Source organism: Notamacropus eugenii, chromosome 4 (assembly GCF_028372415.1).
Source record: "Notamacropus eugenii isolate mMacEug1 chromosome 4, mMacEug1.pri_v2, whole genome shotgun sequence".
NCBI lineage: Eukaryota > Metazoa > Chordata > Mammalia > Diprotodontia > Macropodidae > Notamacropus > Notamacropus eugenii.
Window position 1 is genome coordinate 441,508,138 of NC_092875.1, and position 25,244 is coordinate 441,533,381.

The 25,244-nt window shown below is 39.5% G+C and overlaps 1 protein-coding gene across 15 annotated transcripts in view; it reads right to left on the reverse strand.

The window, feature by feature from the left end:
- MAPK4 (mitogen-activated protein kinase 4) overlaps positions 1 to 25,244 on the reverse strand; it is a 222,044-nt gene that overhangs the window by 135,443 nt on the left and 61,357 nt on the right. For 4 of the 15 annotated variants that reach the window (XM_072606038.1, XM_072606036.1, XM_072606037.1 and 1 more), the window contains exons 2-3: positions 13,018 to 13,141; positions 642 to 720 (exon numbers count right to left, since the gene is read on the reverse strand). The exons of 7 other annotated variants lie outside the window; for them this stretch is intronic. The gene's annotated coding sequence lies outside the window, so the exon portion shown is untranslated. Of the gene's footprint in view, positions 1 to 641; positions 721 to 2,362; positions 3,806 to 9,938; positions 12,994 to 13,017; positions 13,142 to 25,244 lie in introns of those variants that run through there. 4 more of the 15 variants (XM_072606042.1, XM_072606041.1, XM_072606040.1 and 1 more) reach the window with 4 other exon arrangements.

Below are 25,244 nucleotides of genomic sequence, written 5' to 3' on the forward strand. Positions count from 1 at the left end.
AGGTACTCAGGACAATGAAGATTTGCTTGTCTTTGTGACTGAGAGTGAACAACTGTTGTCCAGTTTGTCTTGGCCACCCTCTGGCTTTTGATGAGACAATTTCTTGTTACCAAGCCAATATCATCATGGCTCTGGGAAAAACAAATCATTTTAAACCAATTCAATTTTCTTTAACAATAGAGTGACAGGCCCCATGAACAAGAAGGAAGCAATGGATGTGATATGTCTAGAACTCAGTAAACTTTCTCATTTTGTTCACAAGATTGTTACCAGGAACCCGCAAGCTGCTCTACACTAGAGTGTCCTTCACGTTAAGCAAATCAAATAAAGGACAATGTAGATTTAGAAATAAACAAATTAAAGATTATGAATTTTCCAGGGATTTTGTCTAGGACTTAGATTGTTCTTAAAGCTCATCTTGTTAAATGCCTAATTGTAGATGGTGCTGGACAAAGACAATCATGCCAATTTAGTCACAGGATCACAGAATATATATCAAAGATTTAGAGCTGGAAAAAAAACTTAAGAGGTCATCTAGTCCTGGGATGAGACAGCCATCCATGTCAGCCAAGTCTTGTTCTTACATTTTAAAACAATACAACTTCATTTTAAAATGTAAAAAACAATCTTAGCTTACTGACCTCACAAATACAGGTGGACCAGATGTGGCCACTGGACTGTAATCTTCTGACTCTTGATGTAGTGTCCAAGTTCCTCACTCTACAAATGAGAAAATTGAGCCTGAGAGAGGTTAAGATTTGCCCAAGGCCACACAGGTAGCAAAAAGGAGTGGGATTTGAACCCATGTACTCTGACCCCAAATACTTTTATTTTTCTGTATGAAGTTGCTTATAATCCTACAGGCTGTCCCTCAAACATGAATTAATGGTACTCATTTACTGTCAGTGGGCCATATACCTTAAGTTGTTTCTTCATGAGCTGGGATGGCCTTTCTCTGGCCAGTCCATAGTGGAAGAGCTAATCCCAGGAATTTCTCTGCTAAATCCAACAGCCTCTTCTCAATCCTTAATCCACTCAACCTCTCTGTAGCTTTTAATGTTTTCAACTATCCTTCCTCTAGTATAGTGCCTCTTCCCTTGTCTTCCATCTTTGGTTCTCCCTCTACCCATCTGACCTCTCCTTATTTTGTATCCTTTGCAGAATCAACACTTATCCTCCCACTCTAACTGTGGGCACCCCTCAAGGCTCCTTCCTGAGCCTTCTTCTGTTTCCTCAGTATATACACCCGCCCTTAGTGATCTCATCAACTCCCATAGGTTTAATTATTTTCTCTTTTGCCTGCGACTCCCAAATCTATCTATTCAGTCAAAATCTCCCTCCTGAATTCCAGTCCCATATTACCAATTGACTGCTAAACAACTTCACTTGAGTGTTTCATGGGCATCTCAAACTCAACATGTCAGAAACAGAACTCATCATATTTCCTCTTGACCCCATTTCCTTCGATATTACTAGTGTCATTCTAGGCACTCAGGTTCCCAACCAGAGAATCCTCCTCAATTCTTTCTTCTCCTTCATCCTCACATTTAATTGGCTGCCAAGTTTTGTTGATTATACCTCCACGGAATCTGCTTACAAAGCCTCTACTTTGATCAAGGGCTTCCTTCACCTCTCTCATGGACGAGGACCTTCTAATTTGTCTTTCTGCCTCCAGGCTCTCTCCTCTCCAATCCATTTCCCACAGGGCCACCACACTATTATTCTCAAGTATGAACTACCCTGTTCCAGAAGCTGCAGTGGCTTACTAATACAAACCTTTGTTTTTAAAGGCATTTAAGAATCTGGCTGCAGCATAACTTTCCAGACTGATTTCTTATCATTCCCCTTTATATACTTTGTTATAGTCAAACTGTCCTGTTTGCTGTTCCCCACAGATAATGTTGGGGCAGCCAGGTGGCAGGGGATAGAGGGCTGGGTCTGGAGTCAGGAAGACTTCTTCCTGAGTTCAAATCTGGCTTCATACATTAATTAGCTGTGTGACCCTGGGCAAGTCATTTAATCCTGTTTGCCTCAGTTTCCTCATCTGTAAAATGAGTTGGAGAAATGATAAACCACTGCAATCTCTTGACCAAGAAAACCCAAACGGGGTCATGAAGAGTCACATATGACTGGAAAACACTTCAACAACATAGATAATTCTATCTCCAGCCTCAGTGTTTCTGGTTTCTATGCCTCGAATACTCTCCACCTTCAACTCTGGTTCTTGGAATCTCTACCTCCCTTTAAGCCTTAGCTAAGGTGCCATGGACTCCATGAAGACTTTACTGTCACCTTCCCCACTCCCAGTTTTCTGCCTTCCCCCAAACTTACTTTGTTTTACACATACTATGTGTTTACTTACTTGCGTACATTATTTCTATGCAGCAGAATGCCAGCTCCTTGACGACAGGAATTTTTTAAGAAAATCTGTGTCCCCAATATTTAGCACAGTTCATTTAATACTTGGTGAGATGAACTTCTTTAGTAGAAAGAGATCAAGTTCTAGCTTGGTCTAGCAGTGGCTTTGCCACTGACTTGCTACATGACCTCAGGCAAGTCTTTCAGTTTGTTTCCTCTTCTATAAAATGAGGGAATTGACCTAGATCAGGGAGTCTTTAATGTTTTGCTTATATTTCTTCTGGATCTTTTATATTGAATTTTCCATTAAGCTATGGTCTTTTTGTTACAAATAACTGAAAAGTCTTTCAGTTCATCAAATATCCTTTTTTTTTTTCATTCAGGATTATACTCAACTCAACTGGGCATGTTATTCTTGGATGCAACCTCAGTGCTTTTGGTCTTCAAAATATAATGTTCTGAGACCTAAGATCTTTTAGTGTAGAAGCTGCTAGGTCTTGTGAAATTCTAACTGTATTTCTGCAGCATTTACATTGATTTTTTCCCTTGTTAACTTGCAATATTTTATTTTTTAAAATTTATTTATTTTTAGTTTTTAACATTCACTTCTATAAATTTTTGAGTTCTAACTTTTCTCCCCTCCTTCTCCTCCTCCTTCTTCAAGATGGTGGGCACTCTGATATAGGCTCTACATATACATTCATATTAAACATATTTTCACATTAAACATGTTTTTAAAAAAAATTAAAACCAATAGGAGAAACCACAAGAAAAAAGAAACAAAAAAAGAGGGAGCAAATAGTGTACTTCAATCTGCATTCCGACTCCATAGTTCTTTTTCTGGATGTAGATAGTTTTTTCCACCATGAGTCTTTTGGAGTTGTCTTAGATCCTCACTTGCAATATTTTAGATCAGTTTCTTAACCTTTTTGTGTATGTCATAGATCTTTTGGGTCTAGTGAAGCCTATGGATACCTTTTGAGAATAATGCTTTTATTATTTTTAAAATTATTTTTTCAATTAAATAAGCATTTTATTTTCTCCCTACCCCAACTACCTGCCACTCTCCCTCTTTCCTAGAACCTTCTTAACAAATATGCTTAGTCAAGTAAAATAAATTCCGATATTGGTCATGTTTAAAAATGTGCGCTTCACTCTGCATATTTCAACTACATATCTCTTTGAGGTATGTAGCATTCTTCATCATCCATTCTCTGGAACTTTTGGTCTTTTTAATAATCTTTTTATGGTGTTTAGTCATGGCATTGATCAGAGTTCTTAAGTCTTTCAAATTTCAAATTCATTTGTTACAATGTTGTATAAACTGTTCTCTTGGTCCTGCTCACTTCGCTCTGTGTTAGTTCATATACGTCTTTCCAGGTTTCTCTAAAACTATCCCCTTTGTCATTTTCTTATGCTACAAATATTCCATTACAATGATATTACCTAATCGATATTACCTAATCTTGTCCAGTCATTCTACAGTTGGTAAGTACTTCATTGACACCATAAAAAGAACAGATATATAAATACTTTTGTAGACATGGAAACTTTTCCTTGTTCTTTGATATCTTGGCATATAGGCCCACTAGTGGTATTGCTGGATCAAAAGCAGAATGCTGCTTTTAAATAAAAGAAGGAAATAACAAATTTCAGTTAGAAGTTAATGAACAGAAAGGTATCATTTTTCCCCCATTTAAGTTCATGTTCTCACCCTCACTCCTGAAATCTCTTTGGGTATTTCATCTCCAGGTATTCATCTCATCTCCATTTGATCTCATCTGTTGGGGGGAACACATGCCATCCTTGGGAATCTGTGAACTAGATGATCTTTAAAGTCTCTTGAAGCTCTAGATCCCCATATCCTATTTTTTAATCAAATCTACATTGCTACAATTATTCATACCAAATCTGACTCACAGAATCAACCATGCATCAGTTGAGTTTGCAAATGATACCTAGTTGTCTAGGGTTCCTAGCACCTCAGATAACAGAAAGAGATTTCAAAAGTGCCTTAATAAGTTAGAGGAAAGCCCAAATGTATCAGAAAGAACCTCAGCTATGGGGAAATAAAAGACCACCACCCCAAAATCAATCATACTGATACGCTCATAGCCCATCTAATGATATGATGGGTTACCTTGGGAGTGATAATAATTCACATTCATATAGCAATTTAGAATTTGCAGACTTCTTTTCTCAAAACAACCTTGAGAGGCAGGCACTATAAGAATTCTCATTTTCCAGATGAGGAAACTGAGTCTCAGATTAAATAGATGAAATGCTTTGCCCAAGGTCATATAACTAAAAAGTAGCAGAGTCAGGATTTGGAATCCAGATGTTTCTTTAAATTTCGTAACGCCGTGAGGTAGCCACAGGAATGATTAAAGGTGTTGGGCTGATTTAGTGAAAGAAAAAAAAGGATAAGAGATGAGTCAATGTCTCAAGGGATATAATACAAAGAGTTTTAATCAATTCTTTTTCAGCTTTATAGAGTACGGAAAACATGCCAACCACAAGAGAGATTTATGGAATCATAAAATCTTATAACTGGAAAAGTCTTCTGAGGCCATTTAATCCAACCTGTACCTAAACAAGGATCCCAGCTAAGTCCCCTGCAAGTAATCACCCCATCTTCACTTGAAAACCTCTAGTGGAAGGAATCCACTGTTCCTGAAGTAGACCCTTCCAGGTCTAGACAGCCTAGAAAGTGCTAAGTCTATGGACCTGCCCTCTCTTACTCTGGCTCTCTCCTCTGGTCACAAAGTGGAACAAGTATAATCAAGCAAAACAAGTCTAATTTCTTTTGCACATGACAAAGCTTCAAATACTCAGTCTTCTCACCAATTTCCCCTAAGTCTTTTCCTCTCCAAACTAAATATCCTACCTTTCTTCAAATGATCATCATGTGACTTGGTTTGAAGGGTCCTCACAGCCTGGTTGTCTTTCTCTCAGCAAGTAGAAGGTTGTCCAAGTCCTGCCTAAAATGACTACAAACACCACCTTCATTGCAAACACTGTGTTTGTGCTAATGGAGCTAAGGCCAGCATTCACTTTTCTGTCTGCCACTCCATTCTGTGGAATTGCATTGAGTTTTTCAGTTCATGAATTTCTCCCTGATCTCCACATAAGTTATTTTCTGGACACTTATATTTATCCCAATTAAGTTCTGTCTTATTAAACTGAGTCCATGATTTTTGTTGGTTGAGATGTTTTTGGATTCTGACGCTGCTCTTACCTCTCCTCATTCAGCTTTGCATCATTGGACGATCTCAAAAACATCTTTTGTTGTTTGTCTAAGCTAGCAGTTTTCAAAAGTCTGGTCAGAGATCTCTGAAAGGTCCCTGAGACCCTCTCAAGGAGTCTGCAGATCAAAACTATTTTTCATAATAATGCCAAGATGGTTTTGTTTCTAATATGATAAATAATGATAGATAGAACCGACATGAACCTACATAAACCATAAACTCTCTCTTGTTGGGAGAGAGAAACCTGAATAATTTTTAAGAGTGTAAAAGGGGTCCTGAGACTAAAATGTTTGAGAAGCATTGGTCTAGCCATTGATAAAAAATTTTGAAAAGTTTATGGCCAAGGGCAATATCTTTGGGTCAATCTACTAATTGATTTTCTCCTAAATTGGCACTGACCCACAATGACTACTCTTTGGGTTTGGTCATTCAACCAATACCAAATATACTTAATGGTACTATTATCTATAGCCCACCTTTTTCTATCTTGCTCACAAGGACAAGGTATGTTGCCAGATTCTTTGCTGTAATAGGTTTATAGCATTTTCCAAAAAAATCAGTGAGGGTCTGATGTTGAGGCTAGGCTAGCTCCTCCCCTTCCTACCTAAACTTCTTGAGAAAATAGTCTGCCCTGTACTTCCTCTCCTCTCAATTCCTTCTAAATCCTCCAAAATCTTACTTCTGACCTCATCAGCTTCTTCCAAAGTTACCAATGATCTCTTAAATGTTGAATCTCATGGTCCTTTCTCAATCCTCATCCTTTAATTCTCAATTCTCGGCCTTTAAAACTGTGAATCACCGTTTCCCCCTCTATATTCTCTCCTCTCTGAGTTTTTATGGCACTGCTCCTTCCTGGTTCTCCTCCAACCTATCTGACTACTCTTAGACTCCTTTGATGGATCTTTATCGAGGATATGTCCACTAACTGTGAGTATCCCCCAAAGGTTTTTCCTTGCCTCTTTTCTTTCTATACAACTTTGCTTAATGATCTCATCAGTTCCCATGAGTTCAATGATCATCTCTATGCAGATGATTCTCTGATATATGTATCCAGTCCTAACCTTTCTTCCAAGTTCCAGAATCATTTTACTGAGTTTTGCAGGCATCTTCAAATTCAGTATGTCTACAACAGAATTCTCTGTCTTTCCCCAAAACTCTTACTTCTTCCTAATTTTCTTATTACTGTTGAAAGCATCACCATCTTCCCAGTCACCCAAGCTTGCAACTTTGGTGTAACCCTTAACTCCTCACTCTCACTCAATCCACAATCTGTTTTCATCTTGTTTCTACTTTCACAACATCCCTTCTCTTCACTCACAACGTCACTACTCTGGTGTGGGCCTTAATTCCCTCATATTGTTGTTAAGTTGTTTTTTAATTGTGTCTGACTCCTAGTGATCCTATTTGGAGTTTTCTTGGCAAAGATACTAAAGTAGTTTGCCATTTCCTTCTCCAGGTTATTTTACAGGTGAGGAAACTGAAGCAAACAAGGCTAAGCAACTTGCCCAGGGTCACACAGCTAGCTCGTGTCTGAGGTTGGATTTGAATTCAGGTCTTCATAACTCCAGGACTAGCACTCTATTCACTATATCACTTTGCTCCCCCCAAAACCCACATGTCTGGACTATCATGATAGCATTCTGGTTGGTTTCTCTGCCTCAAATCTCTCCCCAGCTCAACCCATCCTACACTTAGATGTCAAGTTAATCTTTCTAAAATATGAGTTTGGTCATGTACCTTCCTATTGAATAAACTCTGATGGCCTCCTATTATCTCCAAAGTCAAATACAAAATGTTATATATATTTGGCACGTACAGTCCTTCACAGCATGGTTTCTTAATACCTTTCCTGTCTCTTTCTTTACATGCTCTTCTCCTCCATGTACTATAGTGACATTAGCTTTTTTGATGTTACTCAGACATGCCACTCCATTTCCCAACTCCATATCATTTCACTGACTGTTCCCACTGCCTATAATACTGTTCCTTCTCACCTCCACCACAGAAGAAAGTTTCCCTGATCAGCCTCACTACTCTGCTCAAATTCTACCTCCTCAGAGTCTGTCTTCCTTTTGCACTGTATACGTATGTACATAGTTATTTGCATGTTGACTCCCTTGGCTCATAGTAAGTGTTTAATAAATGCTTTCTGACTGCTCACTGTCTGGTCTTTTCTGAACACTGTGACAACATCTGTCCTTCTTCAGTCCCCTGATACATATACTATTCTCCATAATATTTCAAAGATCACTGACAGTGGTTCAACAATAACATCATTCTCATCATAGTAACAACAATTGTAATAATAGATAATATTGATATTGTGCCTTAAGATTTGCAAAACACATCACTGATCCTTACAACAATACTATCAGGTCGGTGCTGGTATTATTCTATTTTTACAGTTAAAGAAACTGAAGATGATACAGCTAAGTCTCTGACTTAGGATTCAAACCCAGGTCTTTCTGGCTTCAAGTCCTCTGCTCTTTCCACTAGGCTACCTCACTGATATTTTTTTTTTACATCTTTCAATTCTGAATGATATCATATATATGTATATATATATGCTATATCATCTGAATATCCTACACACACATACACACACACACACTTACACAGACACACACAAAATCTGAATCTAGTGATCTGTACTCAACGAAGGCAGGCAGGAGCTCTAGCATCATCATTTTCCTTTCAGGGGGATTCAAGTTCTTGTCAGTTATATTTGTTTTCTCCTTTCCAGGTCAAAGATAACACTCAACTTGGCAAAGAACAGAAGAGTGGAGTAGTTCAGCCTTCTCACTCTTGGCCATCACCCCATCCACACTTAATATTGGTCTTGTCCCTTCTTGGATCTTTCTTCTTTCCCCACTATCATGTTACGGCCTCTTTCATTGTCTTTAGCATTTATTGCCAACCTCTACTCATTCTGAGCTTTAGCACCCTTGACACTACTTTCCAAGGCCAAGCTACTCACTGCATTTATCTTCTGTTATCTGTCATTCTTTGACAAATGGCTTTCTACAGCAGACCACATCTTTACAATTACACAATCCACTGAAATGTGGGGAGAATATAAGACACCACTGGGCTTTTCTCACTACACCTCTATGATTCACCAAATATTTATTTCGTATATTATGCTAGGGGATGGTGATGAAAAGGAGAAAGTCCTGAACAATACACGTGAAAGAGCAAAATACTCCCTGAAAGGGTCTCTTCCAACAAGCTAAATCCAATGCATACAATAAAATTACACACGATCACTTTAAAGGCATTAATGGAGATAACTTTTAATGAACATCATATTATTATGAATAGGGATAAAATATGGAGATGTATATTCACTAAAGATATCTGCCACGGCCACAGAAGAGATCTAACACAGAATGCAAATGCAAGAGGAATTTCTCATTAATGGTAAGATTTTCCAGATGGACCAGATGGCAGATGATGTTGTGGTTACTACCTAAAGTCTCAGAACATTAAATGAAAATTCACGACCATTAATAGAGATTAGGGCAACGATGTTCATAGGAAAAACTAAATGGACAAAAACCACCTACTGTCCCGACTATAAATGCAGTTAATGATCAGTTCCCTCATAGAGTACATCAGTGCAAATTTCTGGGACAGGTCCTATGAATGGACAGTGAACTGGGCCCAGAACCGAATCAGAACAAAGAGAGAAGATAATATCTTTAAGAGACGGAGCACTGCTTTTTAACAATTCCATGCTCACATTTACATAAAGCACTTTAAGCTTTACAAAGTGCTTCCTTCCTTCCTTCCTTTACAACAATATGAAATCATTATTCTCCCTCAAATCTATCTTTTTTAACACAAATTTTCTCTTGGTTATGTCGAATGGTTTGAATTCTTGAAATATCTCTAAGGAATCAAATGTGTGGGAGATCCAAAAGTATATGGAAAGATTCTTTGTAGTGTTACAGTCTATTTTCAGCAAAGACTTACATGTAAGAAATGACACAAGGGATTTATTCATGAAATATATAATTAGAATAGGGGTTTGGCTAGTTAAGTAGCAAAAATGAGGATGAGATGGATGGCCCTAACACTATACTGAAACTGAGAGAATAAAAAAAGATCCACCCTTGGGTAGATTCCATACAAAGAACCTATAGAAGAATAGAGACAATAATCACAGAAGATGAGAAGGTGTGGAGGAATTCTGATCTACATCAATGAAGGACATACCCCCATTGATGGGTTCACAAAGCCACTGACTGAGTTATTAAAGTACATGCTTTTAAATTCTTTCTTTCAGGTTAAACATGTATTTAATTACTTGTTTGTCAAGTTAATGGCTACCTTAATGAGCCTGCAGGATAGAAAGCCTCTGTTTGGGATTTTGACTTTATCTTCCACTGGAGATGGTATGGATGTATTCCTTAGTGCTTCCCAACTGATGAATTTCAATAATGGGGGCTGTGTCCAAGATGAATTGGCTGGCTCAGACTTAGTTCAGATAATTAGGAAGAGCCACTCCTTATACAGGCCTGTAAAAAACAAGTTTTCATTATACTCAACCTTTTCCCCCTTTTCCCTTGCCTATCTTTTGTCCAGAGGCATCCTCAGAGCATACACAGGAGGTAGTAATGGTGGCAGAGAACCTATAAATGGTTCCCTGATGTCAGAAGTCCATGATGGGAGTAGATATGTGCTCAGCTGCATGAACCCAGAAGAGAGCTCTTGGACACCAAGTTCGTAGATGCCTTTCTCTTTTGATTTTCTTGACAGAGGTAAAGGTAAGGCACTTGAGAGGGGACTTTTATAAGATTGTACAATCATAGATTAAAACCTGGAAGGAAAACTTAAAAGCCACTGAGTTCATTTTACAGATAAGGAAACTGAGACTGAGAAGGTTAAGTGACTTTCCTAGAGCAGCCCAGCTAGTTCACGTGTGAAGAAGGATTTGATCTCAGGCATTCCTGAGATTTCATCCACTGCACCACCTGACTACCATGGCCCAAGAGTGTTAGAATCTCCTTCTCCTGGCTTTCCCAGCTCTCCTCAAGTCCCAGCTAAAATCTCACTTTTTACAGGATGCCTTTCACAATGTCGTTTAGTTCCAGAGCCTTCACTCTTTCAATTGTCTCCGATAACAATAATAATATCTCCATAGCTTGCATGTACATAGTTTACTTATTATCCCCCCATTAGATTGTGAGCTCCTTGAGGGTAAGGACTGTCTTTGCCTTTCATTGTATCCTCAGCGTTTAGAACAGTGTCTTGCACAGAGTAGGTGCTTAATAAATTTTCTCATCTGTTAAGTGGGGGGAATGATCTGCTACCTGCTTCACAGACTGTCTGTGAGAAAAGCACTTCATGAACTGAAAGGGGCTTGTAGAAAGTTTAATTACTATCACTATCCCTTTGTAACTGCTTTGAGCGACTATTTTCATAGCATTCGGTGAACAGAATCACTTTCTCCTTGATTAAAAGAGTAAAAATAAATTTTACAACAATACTGGTAGAATCATTGTATCTCACATTTGTATATATAGCCCTATAAGATTTACAAAGAATGTTTCTCACTACAACCCTGTGCAGTGTATAGGGATAGCAGTGTTTCCATTGTGCAGATGAGGAAACCAAGGCTCGGGGGACTTAAGTAATTCACCAACATTTACACACATAGCGTGCCTCAGAGCCAAAATGTGAACCCAGGTGCCCTGGCTCCAAATCAACCTTTCTGTTACATCATGCTGCCTCACCTCCCTCCTTAAGTCAAGATAATCTTGCTGGGATGCGCTTTATTGCTCAGGTGTCTCCATTAAAGAAACTGACGTGGAAAAATCCAAATTGGCCAAACAAGCAAAGCAGATGATACTTATTCACTTTCCAGGAGGATTCTGAGTCTTTAAAAATAGAATTCACTACAGGTTTTATCAAATAGTTCCCTTAAATCCTTTAAAATATATGATTCGACTTACTAAAATCCAATTGCCATACTTTCCCAAAATCATCATGCCTCCTTACATTTCTATAGCATTTTTTACTTTTTGAGGTGCTTTTTATATCCACCCACCTACTGGGTACAGGGAGCAAGACCCAGATAATGGACAATCTTCATATTTTCAGTCTAAACTCTCTCACCTTTGAATCAACAAGAGAATGGCAGGCCTGTCTCTTTCCTTAAGATGATAGATTCCATAGCCAAGTGAGAGCGAAATGGCCCAAAACAAAAGAATTCAGTCATTTCTTAAAGCTTCTTGACCAGCAGATAGAAGTATCCAGTTGAGTATGGTGCTGGAAAGGAAGGTGGGGGCATGGGGATGTGGGTCACAGGAGTTAGCTGTGACAGCCCAGAGAAGAAGCATGATCTAGGACCCTGGGCTGGGTTAGAATCCCATCTCAAACTCTCTAGCAAGGTGACCTTAAGGGAGAGCCCTTCCCTGAGAAACGGAAGCAACCTTATCTGCCTGCACTACCCACTTATCATAGCTGAGAGAAAAGTACTTTGTAAATCTGAAGGTGCAGTATAAAAATATGAGTCCTTATATCTGTATCTACCTCCACGAACCTAGGTTATCTCTAATGTGGTGGTAATCAAAAAAATCAACAGAAAAGAACTATGTAAGTACTTGCTTCTATCCTCTTTTGCAAACCATTAAAATGCAGAAATGTGTGGGAATTCCAGCTCTTTGGGGGCTTGAGCTGTTTGCTTTTTCGTTTAGATAAACCTTAAACCCAACAGTGACTGGTATATAGTATATACTCCATAAATGCTCATTGAATTGAACTGAATAAAACAGCTGAAACGGGGATGACAGCTAAGCATTTCTCTACTCCAGAAGCCCCAAAGAAAAAGATTTTTTGATACCTATTAATAATGATAATGATAAAGGAAAGAGATAAGAATATGTTAAGTGCCTACTATGCACCTGGCACTTTGCTCAGCATTTTTACCAATATTACCTCATTTGATGCTCTCAACAATCTTGTTGCCCCAATTGCGAAGTTAAAGAAACTGAGGTAGAGAAAGGTTAAGTGACTTACTCAGAGTCACACAGCTAATACATATTCTGAGGCTGAATTTGAATTTGGGGCTTCCTGACTCGAAGCCTAGCGCTCTATCTACCATACCACTTAGCTACTTCATAATAGCTCACATTTATCATGCTTTACCATTTGCAAAATCATTTCCTCACAGCATCATTGTGAGGTAGATAACAAAAGAGTTATTGTTCTCATTTGAAAGATGAGGAAGCTGCAGCCCTTTTAATACTGTGAATTTCCCTACAGACACACAGAGAATAAAGGCCAGAAGCAGGATTTGAACTTGAGCATTCTGATTCTACACCCAGTCAAACAGCAGGTATGCTTCCTCATATCAGAGAAGGATGAAAGAGAACACCATTGAGAACATGGATTTGGAAAGTATTACCTTGGTTGTTGCTGTTGCTGTTACAGTCCTCATTGACTCTCCATGATCCCTTTTGGGGTTTTCTTGGTAAAGATACTGGAATGATTTGCATTTCCTTCTCCAGCTCATTTCACAGGACAGGAAACTGAGGTAAACAGAGTTAAGTGACTTATCCAGGGTCACACAGTGTCTGAGGCCAGATCTGAACTCAGAAAGATAAGTCTTCCTGATTCCACTACACCGCCTAGCTGTCACCATATGACCTTGGACAAATCATTTCATCATTTAATTGCTCTGGTCTTCAGTATCCCCATCTGTAAAAATATGAAGGCTGAACTAAATGGTCTCTAAGGTCCCTTCTAATACTATATTTAGGACCCTCTGACTCACTCACTGCATTTCAATAATATTCTTTTAAAAAATTAAATCGTAGAACTTAAGTCTGCCATACAGGTCATGCCACTTCAATAGAAAACAAATATATCGAGGCACTGTCTAGTTCTATATTCCAGTGAAACATTTCTTTGAATTCAAAAATTCCTAAGGGGCCTATACCATTTCCTCTCTGGAAAAATTTTTGTAAAGCTTAGCGTTTGTGAAATTGAATGTCTTGAGAGAGTGGTAGAAGAGCGGAGCAGCATTCATTTATTTATTCACTCATTCATTCATTTAATGACCCATTCATCCATTCAAAGGACACCTACTGACAGCTCACCATGTATTCATTTAGCACTGTGCTAGGTGCATGGGGGATCCCAGAGAAGGCATGTGCCCAACTCCTAAATAACTTACAATAAAGTCGGTAAAGTAAGACTGAGATACAAGCTGTAATTAAGGAGCATACTGTGTGATCGAAACACTGCACAGAAGTACTATGGGTCACAGAGGAGGAGAACACTCCAGGGTTGCTTCATCTGGTAGCTCCCAGGCCTTAGTGACGTGGGTGTGACTCTCTTGGGCTTACTACCATTTCCTCTGGGCCAATGTTACCCTTCTTCATAGACCACAGAGACCAAACACTGCTTCATTAAAGTCCTTGGCTGACTGAAACATTTCTGAGTCAGGAGCTTGACCTGGCAGGAAGGTAGAGGCAAGTCTGTGCTTGGACTCAACCCAAGACAACTAAGCTTAAAGAACAGTGACGGTTATAATCTCTCCAAACCTGAAAATTAGGGGCTGACAAAGAATTACCCCCACTGGGGAATCTCGCTTGTCCTTGCCTGAACGGGTTTGGCACCAGTCAGTCTGAAATATCCACTCTGACCTGATCACACTCATGGCAGGTCTCTCCACTGTGTATGAAGACCTCATTTCTCTGTCAAGATTTTAGGTGCCTATACATCAGGGATGACTTTTTATTCTTCTCCTTGTATTTCCTACGTGTGTTTAATGAATATTTGGATTAAACAGGCAGTCTGGAGGCATAGTTGACAGAGAGTTGACCTACAGTCAGCAAGACTTGAGTTCAAATCTGGCCCCCAGTATCTACTATAGCTCCGAGATCTCCAACAAGTCACTTAACCTCTTAGGCTCAGTTTCCTCATCTTAAAATGGAGATAATTATAATACATACCGTACAGAGCTATACTGTGAAGATCAAATATAGATGAGATTAAAGTGCTTTGTAAACTTTAAAATGCTATATAAATGCTAGCTATTATTATTAAATATTTGCTGATGTAAACAGAAAGAACCACAAAAAAATCTGAATGTTAAAAAATGATAATAGTAGCTAGCATTTCGGGCTCTGTCTTACAAAGTATAATGACAACAATAACAAATAGCTAGTATCCATATTTATAACAACAAACTGGGCACTTTACAGTTTGCAAATGAGAAGACACCTCTTGTTCTGTCCCTCCTTTGCTGAGGTGGAGACACACAAGTGTAGGATGTTGCACACAACAGATCTTTTTACTTGGGTCTGCTAATTTTTTTCCTCTTAAAAAATCTCCCATAAATTCTTTATTGTAGAATGGTGTTCTGGGGGTGTGTGTGGTAAAATGTAGGTAGTATAGAAGCAAATGACGTCAATAAAAATCTAACTTCAAAATACTTGCGAAGATGAGCTTGATAATCTACCTATTTTAACCCGGATAAGATTATGGCCATTAATTAAAGGAAGAGGGAAATGGGATACTATCAATCCCAACAGTGTCCTTGCCTGTCTTCTCCCCTCCTCTATGTTTTGATCCCCTCCCCTCCCCTCTCCTCTTTCCCATTACTGATCCAAGTGGGGAATTTTTGAACTGATCCCTTTTCTCTACCTGGACTGGCTCACCCTTCCTTAGGCATCCTGGTGACTCCCTACTCCCAGTGCTTGCCAGATTGGTGCCAGACTTAGTTTGGAGCCCAATCATCTTTAACCCTACTGTACCTCAGACCTCAAGCAATCCACCAGCCTCAGTCTCCCCAACAGCAGCAGGGATTAGAGGTGGACATCACCATACTCAGCATCCAGGTGCTTTTCTTTTTTTTAAATGTTAATTTATTTTTAATAAATATATTATTTATATATATATAATGTTTACATTTATATACAATATTATTCATTTTTAGTTTTCAGCACTCACTTCCATAAGTTTTAAAATTTCTCCCCCATCCTCTTCTCCCTTCCCCTTCCCCCAAGATGGCATACAGTCATATAGGCTCTACATATACATTCCTATTAAACATATTTTCACATTAGTCATGTTGTATAGAAGAATTAAAATGAATGGGAGGAATCATAGGAAAGAAAAAACTAAACTAAACAAAAAAAGATCAAATAGTCTGCTTCGCTCTGCATTCCAACTCCATAGTTCTTTCTCTGGATGTGGATGGCATTTTCCATCATGAGTCCTTTGGAATAGTTTTAGGTCCTTGCATTGTTGAGAAGGGTTAAGTTTATCAGTCAGTCATCTAACATCCGGGTGCTTTTCTTAACAGCCTTCCCTTCTGCAGCCCGGACTCAGTCCTCCCTTGTTTTGAATTCCTCAGCACTTCTGTATAATGTGTACTAGACTCACAGATTTTAGAGGTCAAAAGAGTCCTATTAGAGTTCCGAGTTAGTCCAGTGCTCTCATTTTATAGATTAAAAAACAGAAGCTCTGGGAGATAATGTGATTTGCGCAGGATTGTTAGTGGCAGAGTCCTAGCTAGGGACCCACTCTCCCAGCTCTCTGTTTAATACTCAGCCACACCACATCAGCAAGTTGGTGCCACATTCTTGGTACATCTTGTATCTTATCTCTGCCAACCTAGGTTGCAGTACTCTTAAAAGCATTGATTCTCTCTCTGTCTCCCTGTCTCTGTCTCTCTCTGTCTATCTCTCTCTCTTTCTCTCTCTTTTTTCTCCCCTCCCCCATTCTCTCTGTCTCCCTCCCCCCTCTCTGTTTCCTTCCTCCTCTCTCTGTCTCTCTTTCTCTGTCTCCCTCCCCCTTTTCACTTTTACTCTCTCTCCATATAGATAGATACATAGACATATATATGGAAACACACACATATATATGTATAGAGGAAGATCTATGGTATATGGATCTTTGCATATACACATATATGTGTATTTAAATGAGATATTGTAAAAAACAAAAAACTGTATGATACATAGTAGGCACTATATGAATATTTATTCCTATTCTCTCCATCCCACTATATTTTCTATTTCTCTGGTGCATCAAACGTGCAATTTTCAAGAAATTACTGGGGATATACTTTAATAAATGCTTGATTCAATGCAAGGATTCTCGACCTTTTGTGTATCATGGGTTCTTTGGGCAGTGTGGTGAAGCCTATGAACTTCTCAGAATATTGTTTTCACATACATATACACACATATATTATACATATATGTGTACATATACATACATATATGTATAATTATGCAGTATTAATATACAGTGTTAAAATATACTAATATTAAAACATAGTATTACAAAGAAAAATAAAGGTTGCTGAACTGAAAGATGCAACTTTCCCCCATCAAGTTCACAGGCATTCTGCGTTCTATATAAATATTGGACCCTAGGTTAAGAAATCCTTGTTTTAGAGCATTTACAGTTGATCCCTGCTTTTTCCCTGCCCAATACTTGACTCCATCTGTATCTTACCTAGCCATTAGCAGCTATCCTGAATCGTGAATGATTAGAACTAGGTCTGAAAACCTCAGTCATTGTGAAAAAGGAGGTATGTGTGTGTGTGTGTTTTCCAAATATCCTCAAGCACAAATGTTCACAATGCTGAGAGAGAAAACGAGGAACGCGACAGATCAGCCATAAAGAGGAGACCCAGCAGGGTTCTAACTGCTCAGTGACTTGCTGAGATTCAGTTTCCTTACCTGAAAAATAAAGAGATTGGCTCAGATGACCTCTGAGGTCTCTCCCAGACCCTACATCTGTGATTCTAGGAGGGAACTTTGGTGAAGAGGATTACCACAACCTGGGTTCTGGCAATTGTATGAAAAGATGTTACAGAAAAAAAAATGGTTTTGTTTATCAATTCAGATGAGAGGATTTAGAGATAGAAGGGACCTTAGAAACTATCTAATCTAACTCCCTCATTTTACAAATGAGGAAACTGAGGCCCAGAGAAAGGAAGTGACTTATATAAGGTAACTGAGGCTATCCTACTTCAAATCCAGAGCTCTTTGCCATATACCTTATGGGCTAGGGAGCATTCAGTCAAACTGTATAATATAACACAATAGAACACCTCTGCAAGAGGAAAGATACCTGGGCACGGTAATCATGCCTGTGACTAAACATTGCTGAGGGCTTCATCAATTGCCAACTTGCTCATTTTGCACTGTGCATGTTTGGCTGCCAATACAGCTCCATCAGTCCTGCTGTTGCCATCTGTCCACCCCATTGCTCAAATGAGCAGTCTTTGGAAGAGATTCTTTTCATCTCACACTGGCAGAAGGTTCTGTTTTGGACCATACCAAGTCAATACTCTCAGTCCACGATATTGGTAAATGCTGCCAAGATTCAAAAGGAAAAATTGCTCCTCAACCCGACTGAGTTATATTTTGCACCCAAAGAGGACACCGCTGCACAGTTATTAAAATCAAGTGACTTTGGAAGAGGAGTGGGGCTTGACTAAGCTCACCTTCCCACACTTTTAGACTCATTATGCTATATTCCTCCTCAATAATCTTCAATGGTTCTCCATTGCCAATAAGATAAAGCCCAAGGTCCCATAGCTGGCATAATTGGGGCGTGGCCTGTTTGGTTGAAGCTTGTTGTTGCTATTTAGTCAGGTTTGATTCTTTGTGACCCATTTGGGGTTTTCTTGGCAAAGATACTGGAGTGGTTTGCCATTTCCTTCTCCAGCTCATTTTACAGATGAAGAAACTGAGGCAAACAGGGTTAAGTGACTTGCCCAGGGTCACACAACTAGTAAGTGTCTGAGACTGGAATTGAACTCAGGTCTTCCTCTGCCTCCAGACCTATCACTCTACTGCACCACCTAGACTTCTGTAAGGTACTAATGAAAGAAAGAAGACTAGGAAGGTAGGGTAGGGCCAGATCTTGGAGACCTGAAAAGCAAGTAAAGGGGTTTGAACTCCACTTAATATTCAGTGCATAATTAGCTTTTTGTGTATAGAGGAATGGTATGATCGGAGGAAGTAAGGTGGCGTAAAGGATAGGTGAAAAGGGAGAGAGACTGGAGGCAGAAAGCTACAGTAGGAGACTACTAACAACATAAAGTCAAGAGCGGATGAAAGTGTGAGCTAGGGCAATGACAATGAGAATGGAAAAGAGGAGGCTATCCAGAGAAGGATGATGGGAATCAGGTCTACCAAATGTAGCAATTGACTAGCTGTGGGGCAGGGGAGAAGGGAGAGGGAGATGCCAAAGACTAACTTTTCCCCCTATTTTATTTATTTATTTATTTTTAAGAGTACAGTTATCCCTTCCACATCATAACTTTCCCCATTGTAGGTTTCGATATATCATGGTTGCATATGAAATTAAATGGGAATATTGGGGGAGTTTTGCAGAAGCAACACCCAAAAGCCAGCAGATGACACAAAGCTTATGACCAAATACTTAACCCAGATTTTACAATAAGGCACTGCAAACATCCCACAAAAGAAAAAGAAAAAATCAGACTTCTCTGGTACAAAAGGAAGGCCAACACTTTACATGGATTTTCTATATCTTAGGGGTGTATGCCCCTAACCCCCGTGATGTGGAAGGGATAACTGTAGCTTTAAAAAATTTTAGAGTTCCAATTTCTCTCCTTCCCTTCTGCCCCTTCCCAACTTTTAAGAAGATAAGCCATATGATATCAATTATACTAACATGGTTTTGAACCTCTGCATCTTAGTGTTGTTAAGAGAAACAGAAGTTGGGAGGAGGACTAGGCTGAGAGTGGAAGATGATCAACTCTACTTGGATCGATGTTGGAGGTGCTGGTAGGGTAAAGAATTGCAGCAGCAGATAGGAGTGCGGTCTGGAATTTAGGAGAATGGTCAGGGCTAGAGGTAACGACTTGAAGAGTATCTCTAGAGAAATGATACTCGAGCTATGCAAGTTCATTCGATCCTAGACATGGCTGTGGACTGACTGGTTCCAGTCCCTTATTTTATAGATGAAACTCCAAGACTTGCCCAAACTAACTAAGTTAGTTAGTGGAAGAGCAGGTATATGAACTCAGGTCTGTGACTACAGAGTCCTCCTTCAAAAAAGAGGACCAGAAGAGATGATATAAAGAAAGGATGGAAGTTCAAGGGTAGAAAGCTTCTACCTGTCAAGTGTTGTTACTTATTTACACGTATAGAGTTGGATCCTCAATAGCATCTGATTCTCCTAAAGGAATTGGAATCAGAGTGGAAACTTTGGAGAAAATAACAAGATCAGAAAATCCTGTAGGTCAAAAATAAATAATAATGTCATGGGGGAAAAAAAAGGAAAGAATGGAGGAGGACTGAGGAAAGAATTTGAGGGAATAGTTATATTGGGGAAGGAAGAACCAGTATAGGAGATAATCAAAATCAAGCTTACCAATAAGAAAGGGGAGGTCAGAAAGTTCAAAGAAGAACTCGGATAGTGCAGTGTTATGGAATGAACAAATAAAAAAGTATTTATTAGACATTTACTGAGGCTTCGAGGTGGCTCAGTGGATAGAGTGCTGGACCTGGAGTCACGAAGACTTCACAGTTAGTAAATGCTGGGAGCAAGACTTGAACTCAGGTCCTCCTGATTGCAGGACTGATGCCCTATCCACTACGTGATCTAGTTACCTCCTGTCTAGATTTAAGAATGTATTAATAATGCAGATTAAATTCAAAAGTGTCTCTTGCACGTATTTATTCCCCTCTGGAGAGACAGTTGTTAAACATTTACCAGTATACCCCTGCCTAAGCACCACTTCAACTATAAGGGGAGCAGGCTACAGGCTATAAAATGAAGAGGAGGCTTGATCTAACCAAAAACATCATTCTGCCACAGTGCTGAAAGTTCATCATTAAGCTCATTAACATTTATGCATTTTTAGTGAGTTAAAGCATGATGTAACTGGAAAATGGAAACCCATTAGGTAGCTAACTTGCTGCCAAGATTTGCTTCATCTGAGTTAATCCATTAAGATTCTGTGATTTTCTATGCACAAAATTAAAAGCGTTTACAAGTGTAAAAGGCTGACTGCTATTACAACTGCTGTAAGAGAGTTCAGATAAAGGTGCAAAGTTATTGTAGATATCTTTCATTTGTTAAAACACATAACCATTGCTGGGCTCAAGAGACTGTATCTAACAGTTTAAAATCATAGACAGTACGATTTCTGGCCTTTTACAAAGGCCCACTGACACAAAATAGAGCTCCCTAATGACCAATATTCCACAAAGAAAGTCATTCTTTTGGTGTAAAGCCAGGTTTAAATTCAAACAGTGCCCTTGGGTCAGGATAAGATAATTTTTATCAGTCACTTACTCTTTAGAACAAATGAGTTCTGCATTCCTTCCTATAAGTAGGTTTTTTACGAGGTCAGTAGGGAGAGTTGGAATCATCAGGGCATTGAGTACCTATTACTGAGCAAAGCAAAATAGAAGACCAAGAAGGCTGGGCAGAGAAGACAAATGGTGCCCACTTCTTAGGACTGTTTAAGCCAACATGATTCCAGAAGCAATTATAGAGCACCTACTATGTGCCAGACATTGTGTTTGACACTGGATATGCAAAGATGAACATGGGAGAGCCCTCTATCTTTAAGGGATTTATGTTCTACTGGATGTGGACAAATAAATATAAGATATATACAAAACAGAGCCCACACCATTTATGGGACAGGGAAGGGACCTCAGAATGGGGAAAATGAGGAAAGGCCTATAGTACAAGGTGGCATTTTAGCTGAACTTTGTAGGAAATTAGGAATTGTAAGAGGTGAATAGGAGGAGAGAAAGACCATTCCAGATAGGAGGAACAGTTTGTAGAAAAGCTTGGAGATGGAAGACAGAACTTCATGTACGGAGAATCGTAAGTGGGCCAGTTTAGCCAGAATACAGAGTGTATGAGATAGAATAATAAGAAACAGGAAAGACAGGTTGAAGATAAACTATGAAGGGCTTTAAATGTTGAAAAAAGGAGTTCGTGTTTTAACCCAGAAGCAACAGGGAGCTACTAAAGCTTTTTGAGCAGGAGAGTAACATAGTCAGACCTGTGGTATAGGAGGATCAGTGTGTAGAGAGAAGAAAGACTAGATATGAGGATGCAATTATGAGGCTACTGTAATAATCTGGTAAGAGCTAATGATCTCAATTCAATTCAATAAAAATTTATTAAGTGCCTACTATGTGCTAAGCACTTGAGATATAGAGGCAAAAGATAGTCCCTGACCTCAAGAAGCTTATAGTCTGATGGGGGAGACAACATGCAAAATATTAATACACAAAGCAAGCTATATATAGGATAAAAGAAAATAATTGGAAAGGAAAAGCAGTGGGATTAAAGGTGTTTCAGGAGGGTTTCCTGGAGAAGGTGGGAATTTAGTTGAGACTTAAAGGAAGCCAGGGAGGTCAGCAGTTAGAACACAGGGAGAATATTCCAGGCCTGGGGAAGGCCAGAGAGAATGTCTGGAGCCAAGAGATGGGGTATGGAACAGCCAGGAGGCCAGTGTCACTGGATCTAAGAGGATGTATTTTGGGAATAAGGCTTAAAAAGACTAGATATCTAGGAGGGGATTAGGGCGTTGATGCCAAACAGAACTTCTGGTGTTTGATCCTGGAGGCAATAGAGAGCTATTGGAGTTTATTGAGTAGGGAGGAAAATCATTTTCGGTGGCTGAATGGAGGATGGATTGGAGTGGGGACAGACAAGGCAGGCAGATCTACTAGCAGGCTACTGGAATGGTTCAGGAGTGAGGTGATGTGGGTCTGTACTAGAATGCTGACAGCATCAGAAGAAAGAAGGGGACATATAGGAGAAATATGTGAAATCATCAGGGCTTGTCAATATAAGGGCCTGAAGTGGAGTAGCTATGGTATGAACAAAGAGAAAGGGTCATGTATGAGAAGTGTTGCCCAGAGGAAAATGTAAGGGGTAAAGAGAAAAGTGGGATCGTTGCTCCTAGGGCTAGGGATAAGCCCCAGACAACCAAACCAAACCATGCATAAATTCAAGACTTTCTTCCCTGGCCTACTTTTGACCTTCCAAATCTTCCCTGGCCCTACACTTCCATGCTGCAGAGGCAGGCATGTCTAGGATCGCAGTCTGGGATCCGAGTCTGACTGTCGCCTCTCTTTCCCTTTGAGATTTATCATTAGGGATCCAACATCTAGCTTGTCCTCCTGTGAGCTTGTAGGGAAGCACGAGTCCAGCTAGGACCTTGGTGGAGACAATGAACAATGAATAGAAAAAAGAGGCAAGCATGTGATTCGAGAAGGAATGTGGCAGCATCCACTGGATCCGAGAGAATACAGATGAAGAGACTGCTCTCACTCAAAGATTTCTGGCACCAGAGACAGCATGGACCAGGGACGGTCATTCTAGATTTGGACTCAAGAAGGTCTGGGTTCAAATCCCACCTCTGAGGCTCATTATATAACTATAAGCAAGTCACTTGGGGTCTTTGTGCCTCAGTTTCCTCATCTGTAAAATGAGAAAAATAATGCCTACCATATCTCTCACAGTGTTACCATGAAGTTTAAATTGTTTAAAAGTCTGTAAAGTGCCTTATAAACTTAAAAGATACAGAATATTAAAATATATATCTTTTTATATGTGTTTGTATGTATGCATGTATGTGCTAAGCACTAAAAATATAAAAAGAAGCAAAAGACAGTCCCTGACTTCCAGGGATTTAAATCTAACATGGAAGACAACATACAAACAAGTATAAACAAAGAAAGCTATAAAGAGGATACCAGGAAATAACTAAAATAGGGAATATATATATATTTACATATACTCATATATACACATGCATATATCTAAACACACGTGTATTTTTGATATAGATATATAATATAATATAAATCTTTTAATACAGACATATGCATATGTATGAGAGATAGATGGCTGAGCAGATAGAGCTCTGAGTCTGGAGTTAGGGAGACCTGAATTCAAATCCAGACTCAAATATTTACTAGCTGTGTTACTCTGAACAAGTCACTTAACCCTATTTGCCTCAGTTTCCTTATCTGTAAAATGAGCTGGATAAGGAAATGGCAAACTATCCCAGTATCTTTGCCAAGAAAACCCCAAATGGAGTGACAAAGAGTCAAACACAGCTAAATAACTAAACAGCAAATTCACACATACATATGTATACACATGTATATCTGAATATACTTCTGTAGGTATATCTCGATTATCTATTATTATTTATCACTATTATCTAGGAAGTAAACATTTTACTATTATCCAGGAAATTATTATTATCTGGGAAATAAACTTGTCCCACTCACCTTCCTTATCCCTCCTTCCTCCTCATTTCCTGCAGTGCATTTATTGAGTGAAGTTACAGATCCATTCCAGCCCCACACCTCCACACTCAAAGGAAACTGTAGAAATGATCTAAAATCTCTGATCTGCTTCCTGAGCTACATTTTACAACAGCAACAGGCAAAGAAGAAGGGAAGGAGGAAGAAAGGCTTGAGGGTTAAGTAGGCGATTACATTGTCTGGCCCATTTTAGAGCACCCCATTCCAAGTGACCCAGGAAAAGTCCTTTAACAGTGGCACTTGTTAGTGACGGTGAGCTGGAGCGGAAAGAATGCTCATTGTGCATCAGCACTCCTGTTCTTTTATCTCTCTGTTCTGCTGCTCTGCCTGGGGCAGAGGGACCTCAAGCCTCCTCCGTCTGTTGCAGGAAAGAGTGTTGCATCAGGCAGTGATCCCTGGAGCAAAGGCTCCAGATCTGATCTCTAGAATTCATTTTCATAACAACCCACCATTGTGATGCTGTACTTATTAGACCCCCAAAGTAAAAAGATACTTAACTCCATGAGAGCTCCTCAAGAGGGTGGCAATTTCTATTATCTGGGTTTCAGGAGACTGGGAAACTTAGGGGTTGAAAAGGGAGATGCACAGGCTTCCATTCTCACCACCAAAGGCATCTAAGTGGGAGAGTGGATACGGCACTGGACCTGGAGTCAAATCCAACCTCACTACTGTGTGAATCTGGGCAAGTCACTTCATCTCGGCTTCAATTTCTTCAGCTATAAACTGGGGATGATAATAGCACCTATCTCCCAGGGTTGTTGTGAAAAAAACATTTGTAAAAAGACTCTGCAAACCCTAAAGATTTATCATCTTCATCCTCCTCCTCCTCCTCCTCCTCCTCCTCCTCCTCCTCCTCCTCCTCCTCCTCCTCATCATCATCATCGTCAGGAGTACCTGGGAAAGGGAGCAAGTGATAGTAGTTTTATGAAGCCACTTCAGGATGACCAGAAGTAGGTAGATCACTAGTGCATACATAGAAAAGAGAACTGAGCGAAGGAGACTGGTCTTGTTGTAAAGAAAGTAGAAGGCATTGCAGGAATGTGACAGGGACAAGAACCGCTGATCTGGGTTCCAATCTTGGTTCTGCCACTTACTACTGGTGTAACCTTGGACAAATCACATTGCCTCCATGGGCCTCAACAATCTCAAATGTAAAATGAGGGGGCTAAACTAGTATCTAGTACCCCAGAGATTCTGTCCAGTTCTAAATATATTGTAAAGGAAGGGAGATTTGTCTCCCCAACTCCTCCAGCTCAACTGATGAAGCCACAGGATATAACCACAGATGAGATGTTAACATATGAACAATATGTCAATACCCAGTGGC